This window comes from Tetrao urogallus, assembly GCF_951394365.1.
Source record: "Tetrao urogallus genome assembly, chromosome: 1".
Taxonomy (NCBI): Eukaryota; Metazoa; Chordata; class Aves; order Galliformes; family Phasianidae; genus Tetrao; species Tetrao urogallus.
Genome location: NC_136813.1, coordinates 11,153,963 through 11,169,826, shown reverse-complemented (window position 1 = coordinate 11,169,826; position 15,864 = coordinate 11,153,963). Strand labels below are relative to the sequence as shown.

General features: G+C 42.7%; 1 protein-coding gene across 1 annotated transcript in view; it reads left to right on the top strand.

The window, feature by feature from the left end:
• Positions 1 to 15,864, top strand: part of MTMR2 (myotubularin related protein 2) — a gene marked incomplete at both ends in the record, with an annotated part of 61,833 nt that overhangs the window by 23,451 nt on the left and 22,518 nt on the right. The gene's annotated exons all lie outside the window — the stretch shown is intronic.

Sequence of the window (15,864 nt, the reverse complement as noted above, 5' to 3'; positions counted from 1 at the left end):
AGATCCTCAACCAGCCAGTTGTATAATCATATTTTTTCCACTGGTGTGTATTTGACATGTTCTCTTTTGAAAACTCCTCCTTGTTTGTAAACAGGGAGTCCTTGGAAGTATCTTCTTTCAGAGAAAGATTGTTATCTTCAAGCTGCTAAAATAGTCTTCTGTTACAGTAAGTGGCTCTCACATAAAAGTCCCAGACAAGGCTCTTTTAAGTCTGTTATTGATTTGTTAATGTCAAATCCAAAGCTTGAGTTTAGCTCAGAAGAGTTTTAAGAACTATCTGTACATTCCCCTTGTGAAACCAGGAGGTTTGCTGATATTCCTCACCTTTGCAGAAAAGTCTCTGACTGTAAAAGCAGTGGTGCTGGTACGTTCTGGTAATGACTTCTAGCATTTCTCAGCTGTGGTTGAGCAGCTCTGTGAAATCTGAATGCCATAAAATTGCATGAAAACTCTTAACACAAAACCGATTCCTTTCCTTGACGTTTGTTTTGTCCTGAGAGTAGTTACAATAATAGAAAGTTCACCTGTTCAAAGGTGGCAAGGACTTTGATGTTTCCTTTTTAAAAGAGTTTTACTAGCCAGTAATAGGCAGAAATTAGTAAAAGAATCAGTAGATTATGTGTAAATGTTAGTTCACAGTTTTTATCTATGGTTAAAAGGGATAATCCTCAGAAATTGTTGGGGTAAAGTGCTCTGTAGCAGCTCTGAAGCTTTTCCTCTGAAGCTGAGGTAGTTTTCTCCAACACATAGCAGAGGTTTTAGGCTGAGATGAAGCAATTAATTTGTATAAATAGATACGATTGCAAGCACTGCCACACTTGTGATTGTGTATATAAAGTCATGCATAAATTTTACATTGCCTTATTTTCTTCCCTCTTTTTATTTTAACTTAATTTTACATAACTGGGATTTGTTTCACAGTTCTGATGCTCAGATCAACTGCTGTTTTTCAGGTTCTTTTGCACTGGAGGATTACCTACACATACAGAGAACCAAGCAGTATTTTTTTTCTAGATTCAAGGTTGTCTTTGCTTTGTGATGGTTTAAGTGGCTCAACATGTCCTCCTTGTAACTCCAGATGTGTCTTCTCGTCTCCTTTCTTTTTGTCATGAAATCCCTATTAGACAAGGATTCCTGTCAAATGCTGTTTGCAGAGGAATGTTCGTTTAGCAGCACGATACGTTTTTCAGTCAGAAGATGCATATGTATTGTTTGTGGAGGTCATTAAAAATCCCTCCTTCCTTGCTGTGCCACAGTTCTCATAATTTGCAGGATGGTTTCTTCACAGCTTGCCCTTCAAAATAAAAAAATATTAAGCAACCTGAATTTCTACTGTGGTTGGAAGAAGTACTGTTCACCTTTCATTTTAGAACAGTGTTTAAGGAGAGGTGGTGAAAGCAGAGAACCGTTTTTCTAGAATAAAGATGCTTGAAGCCAAGTGTAGCACGTGCCTGTGCTGGCAGAGTGCTTCCTCCTGGTAACCTGCATCAGCAGTGCTGTGCAGCACCAGCATCGCCTCCTGTGCTCCCCCTACAGCTTGCTGCTGCTGAAGTGCTGTGAGTGGCTGCAACGCAGTCGGGTGGAAGCACAAAGCTGGATCTTGCATTTGCACTCAGTGGCTGCTTGTCGATGCTACACAGGCCTGCAGAGCATTGATTCCCATGGTCCTGCTGTAGAAAGTACAGTGAGAAAAGTGGCATTTCCTTTAGTACAAACGGCCTTTCTCCCTCCTACAGGAATTTAAGCAATAACTGTTTGTCTCCTTGTGGTTCGCAGCTGGCGAAGAAGTTTGGATCTGTCCCCTTCCAGTGGGCAGCCTCTTATTTTGGTATTGCCACAATGGGTGCAGTCCCTTAGCCTAAGATCAGTGTCAGTGCTTGTGTGTCTGTGCTGGGCTCAGTCCTGGGGCCTGGTGTCTGCCCCTCAGTGAGATGAGCTGGGAACAGGAGACTTATTTTGTGGTGATCAGCAAAACCAGTTTCTTTCAGCTCTCGTGGAGAACGAACACACTCTCTCTGGGTTCATCACTCTTTGTCCAATTTCTTCTGAATTAACATCTCCATCCTCTGAAAATTCCACAGTTTTTTTTTGAAGCCAGTGCACCGAGAAGTTTTTTAAGGTCGTGGTTGCTCTTACACTTTTCTTTCACCCTTTTAATACTGCAGATGATGCTGTACCATTAATGGATACTGCAACGCGTTTTGTGCTAACTCTGTTGTATGCGAGACAAGTGCCTGCACTACACAGTGTTCTCACAGGAAGGGCTTGCATCAGTTAGCTTTAAGAGGCTGAAAATAAGCATTTCAAGATTTTGAAGTGGATCTGCCAATTGTGGGATTATGCTCTTGATGTGTATTTAAATTTTCCCCTCTAGAATGAATTGCAGCGATCCGTCATCACTCCTACCTCAACTCGGTCCCTGCCTCTGCGTGTGCATCAACTCAAATTTAGGAATTGAATTTCTGTGGTGATGGAAAAACACTTTGTGATAGCTACAATTAGCACTCTCTTCTTCTGTGGGGAATTTTTAGAAGAAAAGTAGGCGTTCATCAGGGGGAGGGAATGAGGGAAGGACCCATATCATTTCTTGCAGTCTGTGCCTGCAGATTTCTTTTGGAGTGCAATTAACACTCAGTGTGTGTGCGTGCATGTGTGTAATGAGGTAAATGAGACAACCACTGGGGATTCCTACTAAATGCATGTGCAGTATTTTTCCTAAACGTTTCTCCAAAGTATTTCATAATAACTTTTATGAAGTCTTATTGTTTTTATTTTTTGGTGGTGTTTTTTTTGTTTTTTTTTTTTTCCTCAAATGTATATTGAGCATTTCAGTAACTGGAGCTAAGATTAAATTGTCTTTCCATTACAATTTCTGGAATTTTCACTTCATAAACTATCTCTAAATAAGAGTTGGCTGCTTCAGTTGGCTGTACGAAAAGTAAAAACTAAAAGAGTGCCACCCTCCACCCACCAAGTGTCCCTAAACACTGTTAGGTTCTACGCCCCTACTGCCCCATCCCTTTCTGATCTCAGGTCTGAAACTGTTTAGAATTGATTTGGGGAAGGCAGTTTTTCAGGGAACTTTTAGCAGATACACCACCGTATGTTTTAACCATATGTTTTAATAAGTTATAGATCAGGCAAGAACACAATTGAGCAGTAGTGATTGGAAGTGAAAATGAGCTGGAAATTCATAGATAGTCTGTAAATTGGAATGAGATTTTAAAAACACCTTAGAGCCAACATTGCCAAAGGTATGTAAGTGTGTCTTACAGATCTGGGAACATGGTGATTATTAAGGTACAATGGATTTTTTGCTCATAAGTCTTAGAGATGTTGTTTTCTCCTATGCCTATGGGCAGATCAGCCTGTGCAGTTTATTGTGCTTCTCTTAAGCTTTGTTGCTAACACTCTAGCTTTTATCATTTGGGACTTTCATTTTGAGTTGGCTGTTGATTTATAGGATAATGCCTGAAGTTTACCATATTCATACCATATTCAAAGCTTTGGAATAAACCTCATAAAAGGGCTGGATCCCTTCCATCCCCAGATGGAAAGAAATGCATGAGGCCAGCGGAGCCTGCTGTCGCACTTCCTTATGACTGATACCTTTGCCTGAAGGTTAAAGGTTGGTTGTGCTTAGTTTTGGGTTGTATACAGTAACAGCCTGACCCAGAATTTAGAAATCCATAATATTGGCTTTTTGTTGCTTCTTGTCTGTGCTGTGGACAGAGGAAGATCTGTTAGCAAACCTCCAGCATGGCAAACAGATATGTGACCTGCTTAGTTGCACAGCCTTCAGAAAAAAGTAGTTCTAATCTTTGTTTTTGCCATTACTGTGTGGTACCACTAAGCTATTCTTCTCTTTGAGGGTGACATTGAGATTCACAATTCCTGATATTCCTCTGCGATCCAGAAAAACATTGTGTAAGCACATGTCCCCTTCTCTGTGATTGTTTGCTCCATCCACAGTAATAATTTTCTCCTTTAGTGTAAGAGGAATCAGTGGTTTTGCAATAGGCTTATAGATACGATACAAAAACATTATTGTGGCATGCCCAAGACTCAAAGGTTGGGAAAGAGAGAGGAGAGGAGAGGAGAGGAGAGGAGAGGAGAGGAGAGGAGAGGAGAGGAGAGGAGAGGAGAGGAGAGGAGAGGAGAGGAGAGGAGAGGAGAGGAGAGGAGAGGAGAGGAGAGGAGAGGAGAGGAGAGGAGAGGAGAGGAGAGGAGAGGAGAGGAGAGGAGAGGAGAGGAGAGGAGAGGAGAGGAGAGGAGAGGAGAGGAGAGGAGAGGAGAGGAGAGGAGAGGAGAGGAGAGTTCATTTGTCATCCATTGCGTGCTTTGTTGAAGACTTAGGCAAGCCTTTGTGGTTTGTTTTCTAAGATACATAACTGAGGCATGACAGAAGATATATGAAGTAGTTTTCTTCCAAGAGAGTAAATGGATGCCCATGTTGTCTTCGATAGGTTTCCAGAATTAAGTTCTTTTGAGCTAGTCTGCATTCAAGCTAGTCAACCACAATTCCTTTGTAGTCAATGGAAAGAAAGACGTTGTTTACAATGTGATTTATCTTGGCTTTAAGGAAATGTACTCACTAGGTGAGAACATCATGTAGCTAAGCTATAGAAGCTCTTGTTGTAGGATGGGAGTTTAGCTTTGCTCCTTTAGGTGTAGTTTTGTCTCATTTGAAAACTGCCTGTGTCTCCTCCAGTTATGAAGACAGTTCAGAATAACTTGTCCAGATGTAAAGCTTTAAAATTCAAGTAAATCCTGTCTCTCAGGCCATGTTGGGCAAGATTAACCAAAATGCCAGTTACTGACTTTGCCACCTTTGTGTTACTTTATTCCAGCTTTAGTGCAAAATGTCTTAGTCTGGCTTTATGTAGAGCATGCACGTTAGTAGAAAAACATATTGAAGAAAGATGTGATCTTTTTTTCCCCCATCTTTTGCTGTAAATCACTAAAACTAGCCTCAGTGAGCTTTTCCATTGCTATCTCCCTGCCAATGCAGGAAGTGTCAGGCTTTGGTTATGTGTAACACATGTTCAGTAAGAGCTGGGTTTAGAGAGAGGCATAACTTCTTAAGCTTTAAGTATTCATGTTAGCTGTCTTTTTACTTTTGCTTTTAAGGGACTTTTTGCTTAGTGCGTAGTGCTAGCTTTGAAGCACTAAATCATGGAAAAGCCTCTGCCTAAGCACCTTCAGGATTGTCCAAGACCCTGCCACTCTGTCCCATCCCTTGCTGAGCAGATGTGTGGGGATAAGCTCTCCTGTTACAGACTGGCCCTCGACTCTGTGCGTGGGACTGCCCGTAAGAAGACTAGCTTATAGGAAATGTGGAGATGTCTCCTGTGATGTGAGCTGTTCTTCCCAGTGCACTGGACTGTGACTATATTAAATTACAGGCCGTGTTGCCTAAGCCACCAGATGGCGAAGATAATTGACCTGTGGTCACAAAAGACTTGGCTAGATGCAAACAGCAGTGAAATTAAATAAACAGAACGTCTTTTTACGGTCAGTCTGGGAAGACCTGACTATGTGTGTTTCTCACTGTCACCACTTTAGACTCTGTTGTTATCTCACTCAGAGTACACCTTGCATTGCTGTGGATGTCCAGGAGTGGAAGCTTCATGGGCAGAAAGAAACCTTGCTGTGTGTATGAATGTAGTGTTCCTGCAGCCCCCTCGCATGCATGGCTGAGCTCAGAGCCAAATCCAAGAGTGGTTGAAACTTCACACTGTTGAAGGGATCAAGCAGAGGGACTTAAAGTATCCGAGAAGTAGGAAAATCTTATGGAGAACAACTTCATGTTGATTTTTGGCTATGCTAATTGCGTGTGTGCATCTGTGGGAAATGAGTTTCCTTTCTTTGCTGGAGCATTAAGCTGTGGGTGCGCAAAGGCACAAAGGTTCTGGAGCATGAATAACACTCTTGTCCGTAACCATGGTCATTCCAGGACAGCCCAGTGAGTGGCTGGAATTTAGCCCCTGCCATTAACTTGTTTTTCCAGGACTTCAGTTTCTAGGACTGTAAATACTACGTATTTCATGAGAACTACAATTATTTTTCATTTCAAACTGGAAAGTCTTGTCCCTCCCCACCTCTCTGTAGTAAGGCCTTTTTTTGCACCTCCCCCTTTCAAGGAAGCAGAAACAGAGTAGCCAAGCTCTGGGTTGCAAAATATTGATTTCATGCAAATGAGATGAGGAAGAAAAGCCAGATGCAGTCAGTTTTCTGTCTCCTTTAAGCAGAAATAATACTCCCTAAGCGCTCTTCTACTTAAAAGAGAGCAAAGACAGCAATCACTGCTAATTTTTATTTTATAGAGGTACCTGGATGTTTGAATATGAAGTGATGTGCAGTGAAGGAAATCTCTGGAAGCATTTATTATTGCCTTCAATTAGGAATTGAAAATAAGAAGAAAAAGCAAATGGCCTTCAGATGTTACTCAGTAACATTTTCAGCTCTTCCTAACCAACTGCCATATTTCTCCTAGCTACAGAGTGCAAGAGTTCTCCTTTTGCTGGTTAAAACTGGGTAAGAGTTACTCATATTCTTACAGTTTTGTGTACTGAAGCAGGAATCTGACAGGAATGAACAAGTACGGTGTTTAAAAGGAGCAGTCGGATACGAGACTTCATGAGGCACTTGCCAAGATTTTTCTGTGTATGTTTGTGTACTGAACAAAGCATCTCCCTTCTCCTCAGTGTGCTTGTTTATTGACTGTAAATATATAATTATTTATACCTCAATTCCTTATCTGACATAACAATCGTTTCCTAATTGAAATTCTTGGTAACAGAGACACTTTTGTCTGTAACTTATTTTGGTTGGCAGAATGTATAACTCCTGGTTGTCAGAGCCTTTTTCTGTTATTTCTTCGGACTGATGCTACTGAATTAGTTTAAGGCTTTCCTTGAAAAAATGTAATGTTTTCCCTTATCAGCTGTTTGCTAAACAAAAGAGAGTAAAAACCAAAAAAGGAGGGAGTAAGCGTAACAAAGATTTTGAGCAGCCAGTGGAGAACAGAACTGTTGTCTTTCAAGAACCCTTGGCAGTGAGGAAGGTTCTGCACTAAAAAATGTTGGACTTGTCTGAATAGATAATATCAGCAACCTTCTGTGCCAGGGACTGTTGCTGTGTTGAGTCAATGATGACTTTCTGCTGGAGCCCAATAAGAGAATTGTCTCGAGGCACCAAGCCATACGAACTTGAAGAGACAAGCCAGCCGTGGTGGAACGAGTGGCCCTCAACAATGTTTTCCTTTGAGCTTCTAAGCTTTGCCTTAGAAGGCAAGGGCCTACGAGACTCGCCAACCCAAAGAGACTTCTTCATCACTAGAAGCTTGAGCCTGAGTGCAGAGGTTCATCGTGGAGAAAACAAAGCAGAAAGCCCCAGGAAAATTCTGCAGAGTGGCTACTTCCTCCTCCAGGGGAGTTACTCTCTTACCCTGCTGACTGTATTATTATTATTATTTTAAAAACACTACCCTTCAGTTTCCGTTTAAAGATTTTTTTTAAGGCTGTGGGAAGTAAGCAAGTGGATTTCTTGAGCCTTTTTATGCTGTCTGAAAACATACACGGTAGGTCCGGATAACAATTTGCAATTTGTACTTTTGGACTAGGAACACAGTTGAAAATTCAGTTGTAGCATGTGTTATATGTGATTATTGTCTTCTGGAGTAACATCTTAGTCTGTTGACAGAACATTTTATTGGTAACTTAAATTCCTCTCGTGTTGTTTTTTTAAACAAACTAGGAAGCCTTCTTTACTCATTTGTTCTCTTAGCAGCTGAGTAAGTTTGATGTGGTCTCTAACAGTATGTTTGATTCTCTGTGTTCTATTCTGGAATGCTCTATGAGCCCATGGTCTTCTCTTTTTTCCCTTTTTCAACTTCTTCTGTCCCAAAAGGATAATACACAAAGCATTTCCCTACAATTAAGGTCTTGCTGGTCTGAATGTCTAATTTTCCACTGCATCTGGTCCTCAGAAAAGTCTCTGTGCCTCAGTCATGCAGAGATGCTGTTGTTCTTTCTGTGATGGTATTCTTACTGATTCAAAAATAATCAGCAGAGTCCATTTACTTGCTCAATTTATGTTCTATTACATTTCCAGTAGAATGTGTAGTACATAAATCTTTTCAAAGTGCACTTAAAATAGCCTTAAATGGCAACTGAAAATCTCTCCAAAGTACAATATTTGCAGTCTAGAGGAGGATTTATCATGTAAGCAGTGCTACTGTTTTACTGCTCCCTTAATTGAGCATTAGGAAAACAGAAGGACAGAAGCATTTTGGCAGCAAAATGCTAGAAAAAAAATGTGCCCTCAAAATTTGCCCCTTCTATGTTGTACGAAATGTTTCACTTAGAGTGGAAATCAATGCACCAATGAAAAATTATCTAAGATAAGCATATGAGTCTTGATTTAGTGCATATCTGTGTAAGTTCTGCAGCTTTTGTTAACATCAGCTAGACAGAATTAGGACTCCGTGTACTTTCTGAGGTGACGGGAAGAAGGAGTTATTCGTATCTATTTTATTTCAGAGGTTTTCACACTATTGTTAGGGTAATGATATACCCTGATTCGTGTACCACAGTGGCACTGTCCCTTGTTGATTGACATACATGGCAACAACCGTGGAAGAAGAAAGGGATGGGGGATGGCAATTGGGGGGGAGTGGTAGATGAGTATGGTCTGAGACAACTAGAAGACACTAGAAAGGAAAATGTTTCTATGATTTACTACTTTGTACTGCTTTGATTTACAAGGAAGATTAAAAAATATATATATACATGCAAAAAGAATCCTATGGCTGAACTTTTGCAGAAAGACTGACTTCCCTTCTGTGGTTCTCTGAGACATGAGAAAGGAGCCAGCCCTAACCCAAAAGCTGTTTCTGGTAACTCAGCCAATAAGCTGGGTCCTATGAGCTTTGGAGTCATGCCTGTTTTACTGACATTCATGCAATTTTGGATCTGAGTAGGCTCACCTCTTGCTGCTTCTCTGCACACAGTAAGTTTGGACTTCTCTCAAGAAGGTAGTTTGACTACTCCGTCATACTGGGGTATCCAGGTTGGGCACTGCTGCACTTGGCACAGTGGGACACCAGAGTTGGGTTTTCCCTACAAGGTGCAGATGTCTGTGTTAGATTTATTTACCCTCATGCTCTGCCATTACTGGGAAGAAAGGCAGTCACCCTGAAGATAACCTCCTAGGTCGTCTTTTTTTTCTACTGGCTGTACAGAGTGCTGTAGTGACTAACTGAGACACAGATCTGTGGGTGTAGATGAAATAGATATTCCTGCAGATTGCCGGCCATTTTACCTGTAGAATTGTGAGACTGCTGATTCAGAAGGGCACTTACTCATGTGGCAGCCCTAGAAAGAAAAGTGTTTAAAAAACCAACAACAAACTAAAAGGAAGGGTTAGATTTGATAACTATTCTCAGGCAGTCCATTAAAATTTGAAATATCAGACAAATGTATTCATGTAGGAGATAAAACTTTTCACTTGGCTATTAAATTTCTAATCTATGATGCTCACTGATAATTTGAAAACTACTTATTTTTTAAATCTACTACTTCTGTGTGTATTCTTTTGCTCAAACATAAATTCCTGTCCCAGCTGGTTATATCCTGCCTGTTGCTGCTGACCAGTGTGCAGTCACAAGACGAACATGCCAAACCTGTGAGTTTGAGGGCTGCAGATGCAAAGGCATCTTTTTATGAGTGTATGTGTAATGTTTGTCTCTATGTACAGGTTATATATGTTTATGTCAAGGGATCAGTTAAGAGATCCGTTTCCTGTTATAGGAAACAGCACAGAACTGTATGTTGTTGGAACAGGAGCAGCTCCAAGCTTGGCTTTTGAATAGGCAGAGCAGACGTGTTTAGGGGAAGGCGGTAATGCAGGAGCAAAGTGGTCACAGTGTCAGCAGTGTCGCACCAGCGCCGTGGCTTTGTGCATCACAAACCTGTTCAAAATGTGCAAAATCATTTGGCGTGTGTGGGAGGTTGCCAAGGAGAAATTAACTCAGGGAAAAAAAAGTCATGAAAGACTACATTTTAATTTTGTCTAGAACAGATTATTTCTGTTAATTCTGGTTGTTTCAGAATAGAAGAATCTATGCAGAATTGGGCCAAAACAGCCATTTGGTGACACTAACCTGTAGTCTCCTCTAACACTGCATAAAGCCAAAAACTTCCTTTTGTGTCTGTGTTTGGGTTTCAGAACTCGCCCTCAGGAGAAAGTAGAAGGGAATAAATAAAAAATGATTGGGAGAGGCCGCAGATGCTCTCTTAGCATCTCTGTGTCCTGAGACTTGTGGTCTGCTACGTGGAAGCTGCAGGTGTTAGTGTCCAGGCTAAAGCTGCTGCATCATAGGAAGATTTGGGTTGGAAGGGACCTTGCCTTGCCCAGCCCCGTGCCACGGGCAGGGATGCCTTCTATGAGGTCAGGCTGCTCGAGGCCCTGTCAAGGCCTAGCTGCGCTCCGTCCCCCACCCTGTCCTTAGGCTTTTCTGATTGCTTGTGTAGTCACACCCCAAGCCAGTCCTGTCAAAGCAGCCTAAGTTACAGAAAAATAAGCGCTGAAGAAACCATCAGTCTAACCCAGACATCTTGACTGAGCTAGGTATGAGAGCAATTACATGAGCCACAGTGCTGGCAGGTTTGCTGGTAGGAGGTAATCCTGGCTCAGTGTTAGCCGGAGCAGGATGTCTGTTGTGATCCTGGATATGCAGCTCAGCTGGTAGGTAGAAGCCTGCAGGAAGTGCAAGAGGAAAACTTATCAGTTGTTTTGTTCACAGCTAAAAGAAAACCCTCAATACGGAGTTAGGAACACTCTCTCAGGTATCATGTCCTGGAACAGTGTCCAGTGGTGCTCAGACCTTTGAGACCTTGTGGTTGGATTTATGGTACAAGATTACCTCAATACCTCCTGGGCTGGCTGATTAACTGCATGCTTGAATTATGCAGGAGCATGAATCAGGAAAGGGATTTTTTTGGAGTAGTGTGCTGGCTGCTGTGTTCGGAGGCAGTGCAATCACACAGCTAGGGAGGCTTGGCAGAACTGAATCACAGTACAAAGAGATGAGTGATGAGGCAAGGAACTCGTTAGCATGATCTCAAGCTCTTCCCCTGACTCTGTCCATGTCAGGAAAAGAGGGGATCACTTTGTTGGTGAGATCTGGAGATTGTATTGGCAATTAAGGTTTTTCTTGCTTTGGGCACTGTAAGTGCGAGGGTGTAAAGGAGTTCTGCACCTTCAGCTGTGGGCACGTGGAATGAGCTAACACAAGATGGATCCTGGAGTTCGAGAAGCAGTTGTTAAATGTAGCAGGTGTGGGTTTGTTCTGCCAAGTCGCTGCTTGAACGGAGAACACAGGTAGGTGGTGGCATGAAGTCCTCACACCCTCCCTGAGCTGTGGCAGGAATTGCTTAGGTGCTGAGGTGCGTGCTCGCTATCCTGGAGAGCTGCTGATGGGTAGAGTATGCTACTCAATAGAAGACAAAAATAAAGGTTGTTCTGGTGTGTAATTAATATTTCTTTCTGCCAGAGACAGTTTCCAAGCATAACATTTTTGTGGGGAAAAGATACTGAGCAGATTGTTAAGCTCAAAGGCAGTGCAAGCTAGTCTACAGATTTTCAGTGCTTGTATTTGTTTCTTACACAATCATAGGGATTGGAAGCGACTTGTGGAGATCATCTAGTCCTGCTAACGCAGCTTCCCTACAGAACCTTATGACAGATAGAGTCAGCGTGTGGCTTCATGACAAAGCGCGCCTGTTCCTAAGTAGCACTGATTCTGCCCAGCTCTGCCACAGTCTCCATTGTAGATCTCAAAGCACTCTTTGTTTTTGTTACTCTTAATGCTTTAAAAATCTGAGTCTCAAAGAAGTGATACATTTCAATTACAGATATGTCTAAATGCCTCAGTTGCATCGGTAGCCAGCTTGCCTCTCTGGCCTCGGACCCTTGGTACTTCTGCAGCCGGGCTGCTGCAGCTGTGTCTTTGAGCTCTCCTGTCTGCTTCATTGCCTTATTGTGGCCCTTAGTTCTGTTTTGCAAGAATGTGCAGAGGGTTAAATTTATATTTTCTTTAAGGTCCAAAACTCTTATTTTCAGAGTCTTGAAAATAGGCTTAAGTGCATAAAAAGATTTTCCTGGATGTTTGATGAACCATTGTTGGGGGTAGGAAATCAAGATGTGGAGGCTTTCACATCATCTCCTTAATCATGTAAAGGGCAGAAGGTTCTTGTAAAAAGCTGGTGTACTCCCAGAGCGGCACACGACCACTTCATTGTCCCCTCCCAGTCTCTCCCCTAGCTCTGTTTCCAAAACTTGTCTTTCCTTATCCACTCACTTTTCTTTTCTCCTGTAACACACTGACCTTTAGCACTGCCCCAGATGTCTCCTCCTGTGCCCGCTGCATGCATTGTCAGCTGCACATGGGTTGCATATCCCCAAATCAATTTTAAGGAGACACTGATGGAGGTGGATTTCAGCAAAATGCATACTGTTCATTTCTGGGTTTCTGCCAGGATGGGTTTCAAGTGTTCACATTCCATCTAGGAGGCTCATTCAAGGTCTAGAGCTAGGCAGATAGTGTAAGGACCAGCACACTGGAGAAGCACTTGGGCTGGGCTTTCTGACCCTGTCTGTCACAGCCTCTTGGGAAGGGTAATGTTATACATAGGTGATGTGTAAGCACTGACTCCAGTCATCAGGAAGACAGCTTGTACTGGGTTACCCAAGTTAGGTCATGTGGCTGAAGTTAGCTAGAAGATGGTCAAAGTAACAGTTTAGTCCTTAATTGTACGCAAAAAAAAAAAAAAAGGGAGGGGGAGGAGGGATCAATGGCTTCTGCCTTTTGTTTTTATTTCCTTTAAGTGCTATGCTTGCAGGAGGTCATCTGCTCATCTGTCCACTGCCCTGTGTTGAGCTGAACTCAGATTTGGATTGTTAACCCCTGCTTCTGACCCTGGGTACTCCACTTTTCAAAGAGTATGAGTGAGCACCTGGATTTTATAACACTTAGAAGAGCCAGTTTTAAAACCAAAAACAGCTTTCAGCTTTCACAGAATGGTGTGGACAGGGAGATCTTAGTCTTGCCTCCTGCTTTCCTCTTCATCCGTCTGTCTCCTGCTTTCAGTGCAGTGTTTAAAGCCCACCTGAGCACTGCCCACCTAATGACCACAGCAGCTCTTTGTCCTGCTGAACACTTTATGTATACCTTACCTCATATTTATTTTGGCTTAAGATACAACCCAGTTGTCCAAACGTTTACTGCTGGATGTGCTCCTGCCGACATCTGCAGGAGAGCAGTGAGTCCAGCTGCCGGCCCCAGCGTTCCAAGAGCAGCTGCTGCCCGTTTGGATACAGACCTTCCAGAAGAAGTTGTGTATCCTGTCCTGAACACAGAGTGTATTTTTCACTTATGTCCTTCCAAGATAAAAGGCAGCAAAAGACGACCACCACTTAAGGACTAATTAGCTAGAAGCCTCCATCTCATTTGGCAAAATCCAGATGTTATCCTGCTAATTTCAAGGTTGTTATTCAAGCGCAAAAATTGACACGGAGGAGTTGAGGCTGGGTCTACATCACAGGCTTTTGCTGAGGAGGCCTTCAATCAGGGTTTTGATGGGTGTGTGATCTTTGGCCAGCACAGCTGTGCTGACAAGAAGTCCCTAGCATAGATTTCTGCTAGTTGTACTGGTGAAGCCTTGCTTTTAGTGGTATTGCTGATATGGGGGAGAAGCTCTCTTGCAAGTTCCTCACTGTCAGTGCTGACCTCCCTTCATCGACCCCATTCACATCGGTCCTGGCTGCACTGGCTGCTTCCCAGGTAAGAGCTGCTCCAGGTTGGTACATTCCTTTATTTCCCCATTTGGGAGGTTCCTATTAGGAAGTTAGGACCACACTTGCTTTTTCTTTTTTATTATTGTAAGTTTTAGTCATTTGAATGCATTTTTTGAAATGTACATCTTGTTCTCAAGAAGGCTTTGATCTTAGCAGTCTTTTCATCTGTACATCAATCTGTTGTGTGAAAATGCTGGAACGTGCTTTTATTGTGGCATGGGATTCCTTCAGTTTTTGTTTTCATTTCTCTGTGTAGTTGAGAGAATTTTTCATCCCTGAGGATCTCCCTTTGGCTTGATCCTACATAAAAGTTGACCACACATGTGTCAGGCTGTAAGGACCACTTTAGGCCATATCTTTCAATTTTCTTTGCAGGGATTTCCTGATATTAAATTAAGCCAATTCATTTTCCTTCCTCACATTAAGATAAAGAAAGCATTTTGGCCAAGTCTGCACATTTTTGTGAGCAGACATAAGCACAGACATAAGCACTCTCTGCCTGTCTCCACTAGGAAGGATCTGACATAAAACCCAGAGTCTTGTGATTGCTACAGCACGAGGCAGAGTCTGGACTGACTTACCTGTTCTTCTCTGTGCTATTGGACTGAGCAGTCAGGTGCTGCTGATTGTGGTAATTTAGCCAGTTCAGGGCATAGGCATTATAATACAGATCCATCTGCATTTGGCCATGTAGACTTAGCCTTAATCTTAGTTGCTTATACCTGCTCCTCCTGTGCACTGCCTGCTGTAAGGAGGAAGTTTAGGCATCACGTTAAAATCCTAGAATCCTTAGAGTTGGAAGGGACCTTTTAATTATCTAGTCCAATTCCCGTGCTGAGAACAGGGACATCCACATGTAGTTCAGGTTGCCCGGGGCCTGATCCAGCCTCGCCTTGAAAGTCTCAAGGGGTGGGGTATCCATCACCTGGGCAATGTTTTCCAGTACCTCACCACCTTCCCTGTAAAATACTTTTTCCTTATATGTAACATGAATCTACCCTCTTGAAGCTTGAAACCATTTCCCCTTGTTCTGTCACAACAGACCTTGCTAAAGAGTCTGCCCCCTGTAGCTTCCCTTTAGATACTGAAAGGCCACTCTCAGGTCATCTTGAAACCTTCTCTTCTCCAGGCTGAACAGCCCCAGCTCTCTCAGCCTGTCCTCATAGGAGACGTGTTCTATCCCTTGGAGCATTTTTATGGCCTTCCTCTGGACGTGCTCCAATAGCTCCATGTCTCTGCTGTACTGAGGACTCCCCATCTGGATGCAGTGCTCCAGGTGATGCTGCACCAGTGCAGAGTAGAGGGGCAGGATCACCTCCCGTGCCCTGCTGGCTGTGTTTGCTTTTGATGGAGCCCAGGGCAGGGTTGACATTCTGGACTGTGAGGGCACCGTGCTGGCTCATGTCCAGCTTGCCGTCTACGAATACCCCCAACTCTTTTTTGGTAAGGCTGTGCTCAATCCTTTCTTCATCCAGCTTATACTGGTAGTAGATATTGCTTTGACCCAGGTGCAAGACTTTGCACCTGGAGTTGTTGGATTTGTTGTGCTTCTATAGTTATAGATGTGCTTTCTGAAAATATCCACCTCCTTGCACTGTGCTGTTCCAGTGAAAGCCCTTGTGTAAATACTGTTACATCTGTGCAAAGTAAGTTTCATCCCAAGGGAAGGTGGAGAAGGAGTTGTTCAGCAGACAGCAGAAAAAAGCTAGTCTATACCTCCTATATAAAAATGTGACATTTTAAAGAGATTATTGCCACTGAGCCAAATGTGTATCTCTGCCATTGTTGGACCCTCACTGAGGATATTGATATGATAAGACATCTTTTATCACTTTCCTTAGTGTAAGCAAGCAATTGCTCTACTTCATAGTTGATAGCACTGTGGTAGTAGTTGCTCATTCTAACCTACCCCTTTGGTTATGTGTAACTGTGGGCAGAGAGTTTGGCTTGTAATTATATATAAGTTGAGGAGAAGATTGGAGTGTGCAAAGGAGCCGCCTGGTA